Source organism: Scyliorhinus torazame, chromosome 20 (genome assembly GCF_047496885.1).
Source record: "Scyliorhinus torazame isolate Kashiwa2021f chromosome 20, sScyTor2.1, whole genome shotgun sequence".
In the NCBI taxonomy this organism is placed as follows: Eukaryota; Metazoa; Chordata; class Chondrichthyes; order Carcharhiniformes; family Scyliorhinidae; genus Scyliorhinus; species Scyliorhinus torazame.
Window position 1 is genome coordinate 30394870 of NC_092726.1, and position 16080 is coordinate 30410949.

At 52.3% G+C, this 16080-nt stretch overlaps 2 non-coding genes and 2 pseudogenes across 2 annotated transcripts; all 4 read left to right on the top strand.

Moving 5' to 3' along the window:
- The first annotated feature begins 1806 nt into the window (after window positions 1-1806).
- LOC140397176 (U2 spliceosomal RNA) lies at window positions 1807-1981 on the top strand (annotated as a pseudogene).
- Window positions 1982-2766: 785 nt separating this feature from the next.
- Window positions 2767-2957, top strand: LOC140397802 (U2 spliceosomal RNA). The gene has a single exon (XR_011937229.1). It is a non-coding gene; the product is annotated as a U2 spliceosomal RNA (small nuclear RNA).
- A 6145-nt stretch (window positions 2958-9102) lies between these two features.
- Window positions 9103-9279, top strand: LOC140397343 (U2 spliceosomal RNA; annotated as a pseudogene).
- A 6144-nt stretch (window positions 9280-15423) lies between these two features.
- Window positions 15424-15607, top strand: LOC140397319 (U2 spliceosomal RNA). The gene has a single exon (XR_011936817.1). It is a non-coding gene; the product is annotated as a U2 spliceosomal RNA (small nuclear RNA).
- Window positions 15608-16080: the final 473 nt, after the last annotated feature.

Consider the following 16080-nt stretch of genomic DNA (forward strand, 5'->3'; position numbering starts at 1 on the left):
AAACTGCTCTGCACAAACATCTCTCGCGCAGTCTCAATCAATGGGTGGGAATCAGAAAAGTTCCAGATCAAATCTGGAGTCAGGCAGGGCTGCCCTCTCTCCTCTGCCCTTTTTGTGTGCTGCATAGAACCTTTTGCCGAGTCCATCAGGAGGGATCCGGGCATAAGAGGAGTGACGATCCCAGGCAGTGGAGGCATGCAAGTGAAGGCCTCCCTGTACATGGACGACGTTGCCGTCTTCTGCTCGGATCCTGCGTCTGTGCGCAGGCTCTTGACCACCTGCGACCAGTTTGAACTGGCCTCGGGAGCCAAGGTAAACCGGGGCAAGAGCGAGGCCATGTTCTTTGGGAACTGGGCCGACCGGTCCTTTGTCCCCTTCACTGTCAGGTCAGATTACCTGAAGGTGCTGGGGATATGGTTCGGAGCTCCTGGGGCGTGCACCAAAAACTGGGAGGAGCGCATAGGAAAGGTAAGACAGAAACTGGGCTGGTGGGAGCAACGCTCCCTCTCCATTGCGGGCAAAACCCTGGTCATCAGGTGTGAGGTACTCTCGGTGCTACTGTACGTGGCGCAGGTCTGGCCCATAACCCGACCCTCCGCCACAGCAGTCACCCGGGCTATCTTCAAATTTATTTGGCGATCCAAGATGGACCGTGTCCGAAGGGCCACCATGTACAAACCTCTGGAGAAGGGAGGGCGGAACGTACCCAACGCCTCCCTCATCCTGTTGGCCACCTTTGTGTCCAGCTGCATCAAGCTGTGCGTGGACCCCCAGTATGCAAACACCAAGTGTCACTACATACTGGGGTTCTACCTGTCCCCGGTGTTACGATGGGCCTGGCCTCATTGCCGCGGAACGCTCCAAGTAGTTGGACCGTACCGTACCACATGTCCTTCGTGGAAAAGTTTTTGAAGAAAAACACCTTTGACCACAAGGCAATGAAGCAGTGGTCAGCACGTAATGTCCTCGAGGCCCTCAGGGAAAAGGAGACCGTGGAGGACGTTGGATGGTTCCCTGAGCAGACTGCCAGAGTCATCTGGCAGAATGCCTCATCACCAGAACTTTCAAACAAGCACCAAGTCCTAGCTTGGCTGGTGGTGAGAAAGGCCCTCCCTGTCAGATTCTTCATGCACACCCGAAGGCTCTGCACCAATGCACGCTGCCCTCGGAGTGGCTGTGGGGGAAATGAGACGGTCACACACCTCCTTGTGGAATGTGCCTTTGCAAAGAAGGTCTGGAGAGAGATGCAGTGGTATTTGTCAAGGTTTATCCCAAACAGATCAGTGACACAGGATTCTGTGCTCTACGGACTGTTTCCAGGGACACACACCGAGACAAATATCAACTGCTGCTGGAAGGTCATCAACTCGGTGAAAGACGCTCTTTGGTCTGCCCGAAACTTGCTGATCTTCCAGTGCAAAGAATTGTCCTCGACCGAGTGTTGCAGACTGGCACATTCCAATGTGCAGGACTACGTGCTGAGGGACGCACTCAAGCTTGGGGCAGCTGCCGCCAAGGCGCAATGGGGAAAGACCACTGTGTAAAGTCTTTCCAGCAAATGTACACCAAGGGGCGCGTCACAGTGTAAAGCCCCTCGGTCTGGGCAACCAACACTCCAATGTATAAAACAAACATGCCACTGTAAATATTTCAGAAGGAATTGTAATGTAAAGAGTGATATGTGTATGACAATATCAAAATTGAATGAAAGAAAGTCAAGGCAGCATGTAACCCTACCGGAAATGTACAGTCAAGACAATTTGAAATGTTTCTGTAATGCTCATGATAAATTTTTGTGAATAAAGTATATTTTTTTGGAAAAAAAAAATCTGTTCTTATCAGTTTAATATCTGATATGTCCTCAATCTGGGGACCGAATATTAAATTGATTTTTAGGACTCGGAGATGGTTCAGGGGCTTGCTCCTTCCGCTCCACGCATCAACCTGGTCTTGCAGTGCTTCCAGGAATGGTGCCTTCACCCCGCTTTGGGGCGAAAATGTATAAAAGCAGAAAATGCCGCAAAACCTGCCTACCCCTTTTCTCTGTTATCGAGTTGCCTCATCTTGACCAATTTAAGGCATTTCAAGCTCCAAAGCATTGCTAGCTTTTCTGCTGGCGGGAGCTTCGTGCACTAATGTTGCGAGCCGATGGACTCGAGGACTTTCGGCAGCCAGGCTCCGGTTTCAGCTGATATGCCGCTCAGATTTCCTGCTGCTTTTTACAGGCCACTTACCCTCACCCTCGGATGCCGACTTGCCTTCTCCTCACTTCAGTTACCACATCCCTTCATCCTGCACAACGGGGAAGTGTGGCGACAGACTGAACGGCATCCTGTTTGGATGTAGGTATACCTTCACGGCGTCTCTTTTCGTTCTCCTGACTCCACGACCAACACGCTATTGTGGAGCTCAGGGAGACTAGACATTGCCCCCTGTTGGATACCGCCAGTACTTGCTGCTTGCACGGATTGCCCTTTGTTCGGCAAAGCTGGAGATTACTTCGACTCCCTCCGTTGGGTGTCACTGGGCCTTCAGAGCGTCTCCATTTCATCTGGTGACGACAGGGGACGGCTTGCCAGAGCAAGTCTTCGTGTTGTGTTTTACTGGTTCTGCATGCACAGACTCCACAGTGCTCGGCCAAGCTGGAGGTTTCTTGACCAACAGTGAGCGTAGACTAAAAGTTCCAAAGCACAGTCGAGCGCAGCAAGGTGCACCTGAATGTCGGTGGACGAGGAGGACAAGAGCCATTGCCGTAAAATATGGGCTATCGCTTCATGGCCTTTTGGCTCAGATCAAGTGTAGTATCTGTTCTTATCAGTTTAATATCTGATATGACCTTAATCTGGAGACCGAATATTAAATTGATTTTTAGAACTCGGAGATGGTTCAGGGGCTTGCTCCTTCCGCTCCACGCATCAACCTGGTCTAGCAGTGCCTTCAGGAATGGTGCCCTCTACCCGCTTTGGGGCGCAAAATGTATAAAAGCAGAAAATGCCGCAAAACCTGGCTTACCCTTTTCTCTCTTGTCCAGTTGTCTCATCCTGACCAATTTAAGGCCTTTCAGGCTCCAAAGCATTGCTAGCTTTTCTGCTGGCGGGAGCTTCGTGCACGAATGTTGCGAGCCGATGGACTCGCGGACTTGCGGCAGCCAGGCTCCGTTTTCAGCTGATATGCCACACAGATTTCCTGCTGCTTTTTACAGGCCACTCATCTTCACACTCGGATGCCGACTTGCCTTCTCCTCACTTCAGTTACCACATCCCTTCATCCTGCACAACGGGGAAGTGTGGCGACAGTCTGAACGGCATCCTCTTTGGATGTAGGTATACCTTCACGGCGTCTCTTTTCGTTCTCCTGACTCCACGACCAACAGGCTAGGGTGGAGCTCAGGGAGACTAGACATTGCCCCCTGTTGGATACCGCCAGTACTTGCTGCTTGCACGGATTGTCCTTTGTTCGGCAAAGGTGGAGATTTCTTCGACTCCCTCCGTTGGGTGTCACTGGCCTTCACAGCGTCTCCATTTCATCTGGTGACGACAGGTGACGGCTTGCCAGACGATGTCTTCCTGTTGTGTTTCACTGGTTCTGCATGCTCAGACTCCACCGTGCTCGGCCAAGCTGGATGTCTCTTGACCAACAGTGAGCGTAGACTAAAAGTTCCAAAGCACAGTCGAGCGCAGCAAGGTGCACCTGAATGTCGGTGGACGAGGAGGACAAGAGCCATTGCCGGAAAATATGGGCGATCGCTTCTCGGCCTTTTGGCTAAGATCAAGTGTAGTCTCATTTGATCGAGAGAAGCTGACGATTTCCATGTCGATCGTGGATTGGACAACTCGGAGGGATTGAAGTCGGCAAAGAGGAAACGTTTGGAGCTTGGCTGCTATTGGTGGATCTACATGCTGGCCGAAACCTCGGGTTTAGGCCTAATGCCGATACAGTTTCACACCCAACGTACGCGCTATGGATGCAGCTGCATCCCGACCACCAGGCTGGGGAGTGCGAAACACTGTCCGAGTCACAGTAAAGAAAACGGAGGGAGAGTCACCTTTGGACCGGAAACACTTCGTGAAGAGGGTGCTGCTCGAGTGTTGTGGGTTTAAAGCAACAGAGATCTTCTGCTTGCAAAACTTCCCCAAGAATGGTTTCTTTGATGTCACCTTCAAGAGCGTCGCAGCGTGCATCAAATTCTTGAACGTCTTCAAGGAAAAAGGTAACCAGAGTCCCCTGTCGATCCTGACTGCGGAGCCTCTGTTTACGCTACCGGCACAGCGAAATCGGGTTGTTACACTGCACACGTACAACCCCCACGTCCCTGTGTCTGATGTGCTCACGTTCCTCGCCGGGTACGCTCAGCTGAAAAGAGACAGCGTGCAAGTGAAAGACACCTTCGGCATCTGGACAAGTGAGCACCAGGTCAAGGTGACCCTAAGAATGGACAGCAACGGAGCCATACTGCATCCCCCCTCCAATTTCGCTATTGGAGTAAATCGTGGCTACCTCTACTACGTGGGACAGCCACGAGTATGCCACACCTGTGGCAAAACGGGGCATGTTGCCGCAAACTGCAGTGTGACCTTCTGCAAGAACTGCAGGCAGGAGGGACACATGACTAAGGACTGCAAGGAAGACAAGTGCTGCAACCTGTGTGGGGAGGCCGGCCATCTTTACAGGGCCTGCCCGAAACGCGGGGCGACATATGCACAGATCATCAGCAGCGGAGTCAAAAAGGCGACCAGAGAGGAGGAGCATACACCCTCCACCGAAAAAGACACCACGGTTCAGAATGAGGAAAAGCAACAGAAGGGCCCCCAACAAAAAGAGGAGGCCCCAGCACCTCCTGACAACCCAACCCCAGCCCCATCTGATGAGGAACACTCAATGGAAGAGGAAGAGGATGGGACAAAGAATAAAGAGCCCTGGGAAACCGTGAACAGGGACAAACGAAAGAGAAAACAAAAAAACAAACTGAAGAACCCCCTGAGGGGTAGTGGCACAAAGCGATACCTCTCAGCCGGCGCACTTAGTGCCGACACCTCATCCGATGAGGGAAAACAGGACAAGAATCGGCCTCAGATAAAGAGGCAAAGGACCAACGTGGAACGGAAGGCACAGACCCCCCAGACCACCGACCGGGAAGAAAACAAGGTCACAGACCAACCCCCGATAGCAACGAGCAGCAACAACCCAGGTGAAGACCGGCCTGCAACCCCAACACCTACTGACTGCCACGACGAACCCCAGGGCTACACCACCCCCCCCCCCCATTGCATCTGCATCAAAATCACTGGGCCAGTACGGACCAGAACAGTTTTCTCAGCCCTGCAACTGTGCTAAAGTTTGCGAGCACCACCGGCATGCTGGGGAACATTCAACAGCTGGAACAGCCAACTGTATAGACTCTGGGCTCTTGGAACTGGTAAATCTATCTTTTTACAATGGGTTTAAAAATTGCATCCATAAATGTGCGAAGCATCAAAGATACTTCGCGGTGTGTAGCCACACTCAACTATTTGGTAAATGTAAAAGCTGACCTACTGTTCCTGCAGGAGTGCGGAATTCCGCACCTCAGCAACTACAGGCGCTGGTCGAGCTGGTGGTCCCACGGGCCATCCATCTGGTCAGGAGGAAACGACTGCCGCTCCTCCGGCCTGGGTATTCTGCTGCGGGGAGGAAACTTCACCATCTCCGACGTGAAGGAGGTGGTGGGCGGGCGCCTCCTCGTAGCAGACGTGAAATACAAAAACACCCCTCTCTGACTTATTAATGTGTACGCCCCGGCCGTAAAAAGTGAGCGGCTGGCAGTTCTTCAGCAACTCCCAATGCTGTTGGCCACCTCCAAGCCGGTCATCCTGGGTGGTGACTTCAACTGCATCATCGATGCGGCTGGACGATCCAGCAAAGCCGACAGCAAACTAGACGCCACGTCCAGACTCCTGATGGAAACGGTAAAAGACGCCAAGCTGCTCGACGTCTGCAGCAACCCTGCAGACGGCGCGCAGCGTAGATACACATGGTCACGGCCAGACGGGTCCGTCCGCTCCAGGATAGACTTCTTTTTTGTGTCCCGAGCTTTCACGGTCAGGTCCACCGACGTAACGCCGGTGTTCTTCTCTGACCACTGCCTCCTACTGGCCGACTGCCACCTGCAGGAAGACCAGGGGGTAGGCAGGGGGACGTGGAAGCTAAATGTAAAACTGCTGACCCCTGAGAACATCGAGGAACTCAGGAGGGATTACAAAGGTTGGAAAACCGTGAAACCCCTCTTTGAGGCCCCACATCTCTGGTGGGAAGAAATCAAGGGGAATATCAAGAGGTTTTTCATCCTCAAGGGCGTTCAAAAGGTGAGAGAGAGACGAGGGGTCATGTCCAGGCTCCAGAAAAGTATGCAAAATTTGCTCCAGCTGCAGTCGATGGGGGTGGATGTCAAGGAGGATCTCCAAGAGGTGAAGAGCCAGCAAGCCTCGCTCTACACCTCGGAGGCCTCCAAGGTTATCTTCCGTTCCAGAGTCCGCTCTGTGGAGCAGGACGAAAAGTGCTCACGCTTCTTCTTCCAAAAGGTGCACAGAGAGACCTCTGTGATCAGCAGCCTGAAGGAAGAAGATGGCTCTGAAAAGTCATCGCAGTCTGACATCCTGAGGATCAGCCAATCCTTTTATGCCGGACTGTATGACCTGAAGCCAACAGATAGCACTGTTTCCCAGACCTTCCTGTCGGCTATCACGGAGGTCATAGGCGACAGCGAGCTGGAAAACCTGGACAAACCACTAACTCTGGACGAGCTGACAAAGGCCGCCAAGTCCTTCGAGACGAGTAAAACTCCCGGAAGCGACGGCTTACCGGTTGAGTTGTATTCGGCTCTGTGGGACTGGATGGGCCCAGACCTGCTGGAAGTGTACGAGAGTATGATTCTGGAAGGCAGCATGTCAGAGTCCATGAGGAAAGGCATCATCACCCTCATCTACAAGCAGAAGAGGGAAAGGGAAGAAATTCGAAATTGGCGACCCATTTCACTGTTGAATGTGGACTACAAAATTCTAGCAAAGGTCATCGCCAATCGGGTCAGGTCTGCTCTGGAGTCGGTGATCCACCCTGACCAGACCTGTGCTGTACCCGGCAGGAAGATCTCTGATAGCCTCGCGCTACTCAGGGATACGATCGCCTACGTGCAGGACAGGGGGGTGGACACTTGCCTCATCAGCCTTGACCAGCAGAAGGCTTTTGACAGAATATCGCACACCTACATGATGGATGTGCTCTCCAAAATGGGGTTTGGGGAGGGAATTCGCAATTGGATCAAACTGCTCTACACAAACATCTATAGCGCAGTCTCAATCAATGGGTGGGAATCAGAAAAGTTCCAGATCAGACCTGGAGTCAGGCAGGGCTGCCCTCTCTCCTCTGCCCTTTTGTGTGCTGCATAGACCTTTTGCCGAGTCCATCAGGAGGGATCCGGGTATAAGAGGAGTGACGATCCCAGGCAGTGGAGGCATGCAAGTCAAGGCCTCCCTGTACATGGACGATGTTGCCGTCTTCTGCTCGGATCCTGCGTCTGTACGCAGGCTCTTGACCACCTGCGACCAGTTTGAACTGGCCTCTGGAGCCAAGGTAAACCGGGGCAAGAGCGAGGCCATGTTCTTTGGGAACTGGGCCGACCGGTCCTTTGTCCCCTTCACTGTCAGGTCCGATTACCTGAAGGTGCTGGGGATATGGTTCGGAGCTGCTGGGGCGTGCACCAAAAACTGGGAGGAGCGCATAGGAAAGGTAAGACAGAAACTGGGCTGGTGGGAGCAACGCTCCCTCTCCATTGCGGGCAAAACCCTGGTCATCAGGTGTGAGGTACTCTCGGTGCTACTGAACGTGGCGCAGGTCTGGCCCATAACCCGAGCCTACGCCACAGCAGTCACCCGGGCCATCTTCAAATTTATCTGGCGATCCAAGATGGACCGTGTCCAAAGGGACACCATGTACAAACCTCTGGAGAAGGGAGGGCGGAACGTACCCAACGCCTCCCTCATCCTGTTGGCCACCTTTGTGTCCAGCTGCATCAAGCTGAGCGTGGACCCCCAGTACGCAAACACCAAGTGTCACTACATACTGAGGTTCTACCTGTCCCCGGTGTTGCGAAGGATGGGCCTGGCCTCATTGCCGCGGAACGCTCCAAGTAGTTGGACCGTACCGTACCACCTGTCCTTTGTGGAAAAGTTTTTGAAGGAAAACACCTTTGACCACAAGGCAATGAAGCAGTGGTCAGCACGTAATGTCCTCGAGGCCCTCAGGGAAAAAGAGACCGTGGAGGACGTTGGATGGTTCCCTGAGCAGACTGCCAGAGTCATCTGGCAGAACGCCTCATCACCAGAACTTTCAAACAAGCACCAAGACCTAGCTTGGCTGGTGGTGAGAAGGGCCCTCCCTGTCAGATTCTTCATGCACACCCGAAGGCTCTGCACCAATGCACGCTGCCCTCGGAGTGGCTGTGGGGAAATGAGACGGTCACACACCTCCTTGTGGAATGTGCCTTTGCAAAGAAGGTCTGGAGAGAGATGCAGTGGTATTTGTCAAGGTTTATCCCAAACAGATCTGTGACACAGGACTCTGTGCTCTACGGACTGTTTCCAGGGACACACACCGAGACAAATATCAACTGCTGCTGGAAGGTCATCAACTCGGTAAAAGACGCTCTTTGGTCTGCCCGAAACTTGCTGATCTTCCAGTGCAAAGAATTGTCCTCGACCGAGTGTTGCAGACTGGCACATTCCAAGGTCCAGGACTACGTGCTGAGGGACGCACTCAAGCTTGGGGCAGCTGCCGCCAAGGCGCAATGGGGAAAGACCACTGTGTAAAGTCTTTCCAGCAAATGTACACCGAGGGGCGGGTAACTGTGTAAAGCACCTCGGTCGGGGCAACCAACACTCCAATGTATAAAACCAACATGCCACTGTAAATATTTAAGAAGGAATTGTAATGTAAAGAGTGATATGTGTACGACAATATCAAAAGTGAATGAAAGAAAGTCAAGGCAACATGTAACCCTGCCGGAAATGTACAGTCAAGACAATTTGAAATGTTTCTGTAATGCTCATGATAAATTTTTATGAATAAAGTATATTTTTTTTTGAAAAAAAAAATCAAAAAAAATCTGTTCTTATCAGTTTAATATCTGATATGTCCTCAATCTGGGGACCGAATATTAAATTGATTTTTAGGACTCGGAGATGGTTCAGGGGCTTGCTCCTTCCGCTCCACGCATCAACCTGTGCTTCCAGGAGTGGTGCCTTCACCCCGCTTTGGGGCGAAAATGTATAAAAGCAGAAAATGCCGCAAAACCGGCCTACCCCTTTTCTCTGTTGTCCAGTTGCCTCATCTTGACCAATTTAAGGCATTTCAAGCTCCAAAGCATTGCTAGCTTTTCTGCTGGCGGGAGCTTCGTGCACTAATGTTGCGAGTCGATGGACTCGAGGACTTTCGGCAGCCAGGCTCCGTTTTCAGCTGATCTGCCGCACAGATTTCCTGCTGCTTTTTACAGGCCACTCACCCTCACCCTCGGATGCCGACTTGCCTTCTCCTCACTTCAGTTACCACATCCCTTCATCCTGCACAACGGGATACTGTTGCGACAGACTGAACGACATCCTGTTTGGATGTATGTATACCTTCACGGCGTCTCTTTTCGTTCTCCTGACTCCACGACCAACACGCTAGGGTGGAGCTCAGGGAGACTAGACATTGCCCCCTGTTGGATACCGCCAGCACTTGCTGCTTGCACGGATTGTCCTTTGTTCGGCAAAGGTGGAGATTTCTTCGACTCTCTCCATTGGGTGTCACTGGCCTTCACAGCGTCTCCATTTCATCTGGTGACGACAGGGGACGGCTTGCCAGACGATGTCTTCCTGTTGTGTTTTACTGGTTCTGCATGCACAGACTCCACCGTGCTTGGCCAAGCTGGAGGTCTCTTGACCAACAGTGACTGTAGACTAAAAGTTCCAAAGCACAATTGAGCGCAGCAAGGTGCACCTGAATGTCGGTGGACGAGGAGGACAAAAGCCATAGCCGGAATATATGGGCTATCGCTTCTCGGCCTTTTGGCTAAGATCAAGTGCAGTCTCATTTGATCGAGGGAAGCTGAGGATTTCGATTACGATTGTGGGTTGGAAAGCTCTGAGGGATTGAAGTCGTCAAAGAGGAAACGTTTGGAGCTTGACTGCTATTGGTGGATCTACATGCTGGCCTAAACCTCGGGTTTAGGCCCAACGCCGGTACAGTTTCACACCCAACGGACGAGATATGGATGCAGCTGCATCCCGACCACCAGGCTGGGGAGTGCGAAACACTGTCCGAGTCACAGTAAAGAAAACGGAAGGAGAGTCACCTTTGGATCGGATACTCTTCGTGAAGCGGGTGCTGCTCCAGTGTTGTGGGCTTAAAGCAACAGAAATCATCTGCTTGCAAAACTTCCCCAAGAATGGTTTCTTTGATGTCACCTTCAAGAGCGTCGCAGCGTGCATCAAATTCTTGAACGTCTTCAAGGAAAAAGGTAACCAGAGTTCCCTGTCGATCCTGACTGCGGAGCCTCTGTTTACGCTCCCGGCGCAGCGAAATCGGGTTGTTACACTGCACACGTACAACCCCCACGTCCCTGTATCTGATGTGCTCACATTCCTCGCCATGTACGCTGAGCTGAAAAGTGACAGCGTGCAAGTGAAAGACACCTTCGGCATCTGGACAAGTGAGCACCAGGTCAAGGTGACCCTAAGAACGGACAGCAACGGAGCCATCCTGCATCCCCCCTCCAGTTTCGCTATTGGAGTAAATCGTGGCTACCTCTACTACGTGGGACAGCCACGAGTATGCCACGCCTGTGGCAAAACGGGGCATGTTGCCGCAAACTGCAGTGTGACCTTCTGCAAAAACTGCAGGCAGGTGGGACATATGACGAAAGACTGCAAGGAAGACAAGTGCTGCAACCTGTGTGGGGAGGCCGGCCATCTTTACAGGGCCTGCCCGAAACGCGGGGCGACATACGCTCAAATCATCAGCAGCGGAGTTAAAAAGGCGACCAGAGAGGAGGTGCATACACCCTCCACCGAAAAAGACACCACGGTTCAGAATGAGGAAAAGCAACAGAAGGGCCCCCAACAAAAAGAGGAGGCCCCAGCACCTCCTGACAACCCAACCCCAGCCCCATCTGATGAGGAACACTCAATGGAAGAGGAAGAGGAGGGGACAAAGAATAAAGAGCCCTGGGAAACCGTGAACAGGGACAAACGTAAGAGGAAACAAAAAAACAAACTGAAGAACCCCCTGAGGGGTAGTGGCAAAAAGCGACACCTCTCAGCCGGCGCACTTAGTGCCGACACCTCATCCGATGAGGGAAAACAGGACAAGAATCGGCCTCAGATAAAGAGGCAAAGCACCAACGTGGAACGGAAGGCACAGACCCCCCAGACCACCGACCGGGAAGAAAACAAGGTCACAGACCAACCCCCGATAGCAACGAGCAGCAACAACCCAGGTGAAGACCGGCCTGCAACCCCAACACCTACTGACTGCCACGACGAACGCCAGGGCTACACCACCCCCCCCCCCCAATGCATCTGCATCAAAATCACGGGGCCAGTACGGACCAGAACAGTTTTCCCATCCCTGCAACTGTGCTAAGTTTTGCGAGCACCACCGGCATGCTGGGGAACATTCAACAGCTGGAACAGCCAACTGTATAGACTCTGCACTCTTGAGACTGGTAAATCTACCTTTTTATAATGGGTTTAAAAATTGCATCCATAAATGTGCGAAGCATCAAAGATACTTCGCGGTGTGTAGCCACACTCAACTATTTGGCAAATGTAAAAGCTGACCTACTGTTCCTGCAGGAGTGCGGAATTCCGCACCTCAGCAACTACAGGCGCTGGTCGAGCTGGTGGTCCCACGGGCCATCCATCTGGTCAGGAGGAAACGACTGCCGCTCCTCCGGCCTGGGTATTCTGCTGCGGGGAGGCAACTTCACCATCTCCGACGTTAAGGAGGTGGTGGGCGGGCGCCTCCTCGTAGCAGACGTGAAATACAAAAACACCCCTCTCAGACTTATTAATGTGTACGCCCCGGCCGTAAAAAGTGAGCGGCTGGCAGTCCTTCAGCAACTCCCACTGCTGTTGGCCACCTCCAAGCCGGTCATCCTGGGTGGTGACTTCAACTGCATCATCGATGCGGCTGGACGATCCAGCAAAGCCGACAGCAAACTAGACGCTACATCCAGACTCCTGATGGAAACGGTAAAAGACGCCAAGCTGCTCGACATCTGCAGCAACCCTGCAGACGGAGCGCGGCGTAGATACACATGGTCACGGCCAGACGGGTCCGTCCGCTCCAGGATAGACTTCTTTTTTGTGTCCCGAGCTTTCACGGTCATGTCCACCGACGTAACGCCGGTGTTCTTCTCTGACCACTGCCTCCTACTGGCCGACTGCCACCTGCAGGAAGACCAGGTGGTAGGCATGGGGACATGGAAGCTAAATGTAAAACTGCTGACCCCTGAGAACATCGAGAAACTCAGGAGGGATTACAAAGGTTGGAGAACCGTGAAACCCCTCTTTGAGGCCCCACATCTCTGGTGGGAAGCAATCAAGGGGAATATCAAGAGGTTTTTCATCCTCAAGGGCGTTCGAAAGGTGAGAGAGAGACGAGGGGTCATGTCCAGGCTCCAAAAAAGTATGCAAAATTTGCTCCAGCTGCAGTCGATGGGGGTGGATGTCAAGGAGGATCTCCAAGAGGTGAAGAGCCAGCAAGCCTCGCTCTACACCTCGGAGGCCTCCAAGGTTATCTTCCGTTCCAGAGTCCGCTCCTTGGAGCAGGATGAAAAGTGCTCACGCTTCTTCTTCCAAAATGTGCACAGAGAGATATCTGTGATCAGCAGCTTGAAGAAAGAAGATGGCCCTGAAAAGTCATCGCAGTCTGACATCCTGAGGATCAGCCAATCCTTTTATGCCGGACTGTATGACCTGAAGCCAACAGATAGCACTGTTTCCCAGACCTTCCTGTCGACTATCACGGAGGTCATAGGCGACAGCGAGCTGGAAAACCTGGACAAACCACTAACTCTGGACGAGTTGACAAAGGCCGCCAAGTCCTTCGAGATGAGTAAAACTCCCGGAAGCGACGGCTTACCGGTTGAGTTGTATTCGGCTCTGTGGGACTGGATGGGCCCAGACCTGCTGGAAGTGTACGAGAGTATGCTTCTGGAAAGCAGAATGAAGAGTCCATGAGGAAAGGCATCATCACCCTCATCTACAAGCAGAAGGGGAAAGGGAAGAAATATGAAATTGGCGACCCATTTCACTGTTGAATGTGGACTACAAAATTCTCGCCAAGGTCATCGCCAATCGGGTCAGGTCTGCTCTGGAGTCGGTGATCCACCCTTACCAGACCTGTGCTTTAACCGGCAGAAAGATCTCTGATTGCCTCGCGCTACTCAGGGATACGATCGCCTACGTGCAGGACAGGGGGGTGGACACTTGCCTCATCAGCCTTGAAACAGATGAAGGCTTTTGACAGAATATCGCACACCTACATGATGGATTTGCTCTCCAAAATGGGGTTTGGGGAGGGAATTCCCAATTGGATCAAACTGCTCTACACAAACATCTATAGCGCAGTCTCAATCAATGGGTGGGAATCAGAACAGTTCCAGATCAAATCCGGAGTCAGGCAGGGCTGCCCTCTCTCCTCTGCCCTTTTTGTGTGCTGCATAGTACCCTTTGCCGAGTCCATCAGGAGGGATCCGGGCATAAGAGGAGTGACGATCCCAGGCAGTGGAGGCATGCATGTCAAGGCCTCCTCGTACATGGACGACGTTGCCGTCTTCTGCTCGGATCCTGCGTCTGTACGCAGGCTCTTGACCACCTGCGACCAGTTTGAACTGGCCTCGGGAGCCAAGGTAAACCGTGGCAAGAGCGAGGCCAAGTTCTTTGGGAACTGGACCGAACTGTCCTTTGTCTCCTTCACTGTCAGGTCAGATTACCTGAAGGTGCTGGGGATATGGTTCGGAGCTGCTGGGCCGTGCTCCAAAACCTGGGAGGAGCGCATACCAAGGGCAAGGCAGAAACTGGGCTGGTGGGAGCAACGCTCCCTCTTCATTGCGGGCAAAACCATGGTCATCAGGTGTGAGGTACTCTCGGTGCTATGCACGTGGCGAAGGTCTGGCCCATAACTCGACCCTACGCCGCAGCAGTCAACCGGGCCATCTTCAAATTTATCTGGCGATCCAAGATGGACCGTGTCCGAAGGGACACCATGTACAAACCTCTGGAGAAGGGAGGGCAGAACGTACCCAACGCCTCCCTCATCCTGTTGGCCACCTTTGTGTCCAGCTGAATCAAGCTGTGCATGGAACCCCAGGATGCAAACAGCAAGTGTCACTACATACAGAGGTTCTACCTGTCCCCGGTGTTACGAAGGATGGGCCTGGCCTCATTGCCGCGGAACGCTCCAAGTAGTTGGGCCGTACCGTACCACCTGTCCTTCGTGGAAAACTTTTGGAAGAAAAACACCTTTGACCACAAGGCAATGAAGCAGAGGTCAGAACGTACTGTCCTCGAGGCCCTCAGGGAAAAGGAGACCGTGGAGGACGTTGGATGGTTCCCTGAGCAGACTGCCAGAGTCATCTGGCAGAACGCCTCATCACCAGAACTTTCAAACAAGCACCAAGACCTAGCTTGGCTGGTGGTGAGAAGGGCCCTCCCTGTCAGATTCTTCATGCACACCCGAAAGCTCTGCACCAATGCACGCTGCCCTCGGAGTGACTGTGGGGGAAATGAGACGGTCACACACCTCCTTGTGGAATGTGCCTTTGCAAAGAAGGTCTGGAGAGAGATGCAGTGATATTTGTCAAGGTTCAGCCCGAACTGCTCTGTGACACAAGACTCTGTGCTCTACGGACTGTTTCCAGGGACACACACCGAGACAAATATCAACTGCTGCTGGAAGGTCATCAACTCGGTAAAAGACGCTCTTTGGTCTGCCCGAAACTTGCTGATCTTCCAGTGCAAAGAATTGTCCTCGACCGAGTGTCGCAGACTGGCACATTCCAAGGTCCAGGACTACGTGCTGAGTGACGCACTCAAGCTTGGGGCAGATGCCGCCAAGGCGCAATGGGGAAAGACCACTGTGTAAGGTCTTTCCAGCAAATGTACACCGAGGGGCGGGTAACAGTGTAAAGCCCCTCGGTCTGGGCAACCAACACTCCAATGTACAAAAAGAAACATGCCACTGTAGATATTTAAGAAGGAATTGTAATGTAAAGAGTGATATGTGTATAATATTATCAAAATTGAATGGAAGAAAGTCAAGGCAATGTGTAGCTCTGACGGAAATGTACAGTCAAGACAATTCGATATGCTTTGTAATGCTTATGATAAATCTTATTAATAAAGTATATATTTTTGAATAACATTTTAAAAAAAAATCTGTTCTTATCAGTTTAATATCTGATATGTCCCCTATCTGGGGACCGAAAATTAAATAGATTTTTGGGACTCGGAGATGGTTCAGGGGCTTGCTCCTTCCGCTCCCCGCATCGACCTGGTCTTGCCATGCTTCCAGGAATCGTGCGTTCACCCCGCTTTGAAGCGCAAATGGTGTGAAAACAGAAAATGGCGCAAACACTGCCTTCCCCTTTTCTGTCTTGTCCAGTTGTCTCATCCTGACCTATTTAAGGCCTTTCAGGCTCCAAAGCATTGCTAGCTTTTCTGCTGGCGGGAGCTTCGTGCACTAATGTTGCGAGCCGATGGACTCGCGGACTTGCGGCAGCCAGGCTCCGTTTTCAGCTGATATGCCACACAGATTTCCTGCTGCTTTTTACAGGCCACTCACACTCAACCCCGGATGCCGACTTGCCTTCTCCTCACTTCAGTTACCACATCCCTTCATCCTGCACAACAGGGAAGTGTGGCGACAGACTGAACGGCATCCTGATTTGGATGTAGGTATACCTTCACGGCGTCTCTTTTCGTTCTCCTGACTCCACGACCAACACGCCAGGGTGGAGCTCAGGGAGACTAGACATTGCCCCCTGTTGGATTCCGCCAGTAC